Genomic DNA, 638 nt, shown 5'->3' on the forward strand with positions numbered 1-638 from the left:
TGATGAAGCTGATGAATGTTTTGAAGATGATGATGATGATTTGGTTGAAGATGAAAATCATGATGGGGAGGAGGATGATGGGGAGGAGGGCGATGGGGAGGAGGATGATGGGGAGGAGGATGCTGATATCTATATTGTTGCTGAAGTGGACGAGAATGGTGAGGATTACAGTGTTTAAGGAAAGGTTGAAGATGAGGATGAGGAAGATGATGATATGTGTTTTGAAGATTTCAAAAAGATTGAAGGAGGAAGATCGAATGGTAACAATATCTATGTCAACCAGAGTTTTGTTAGCAAGGATGCACTGCTTTCAGAGCTGCGGTTGACAGCAGTGAGGCTTAGGTTCTTCTTCAGAGTATACAAGTCAACGAAAAATCTCCTTGTGACAACATGTCCAGTAAGTGGTTGTGAATGGAAGATCAGAGCGAGTGTGAAACATGGGACAAACATATTTTGGGTAACAAAGTATGTGGAAAAACATACATGCTCAGTGGGAGACCGAATCGCTCAGCGGAGACACTGTACTCCGAAGTATGTTGGTAGGATTTTCACTGATCGTGTTGGAATCATTGATGGATTGAATCCGCAGCATATCACAGATGCAATGAAGAACATGTTTGGCATGACGCTTGATTACA

The sequence above is a fragment of the Brassica oleracea genome, chromosome C4 (assembly GCF_000695525.1).
Source record: "Brassica oleracea var. oleracea cultivar TO1000 chromosome C4, BOL, whole genome shotgun sequence".
Classification (NCBI taxonomy): domain Eukaryota; kingdom Viridiplantae; phylum Streptophyta; class Magnoliopsida; order Brassicales; family Brassicaceae; genus Brassica; species Brassica oleracea.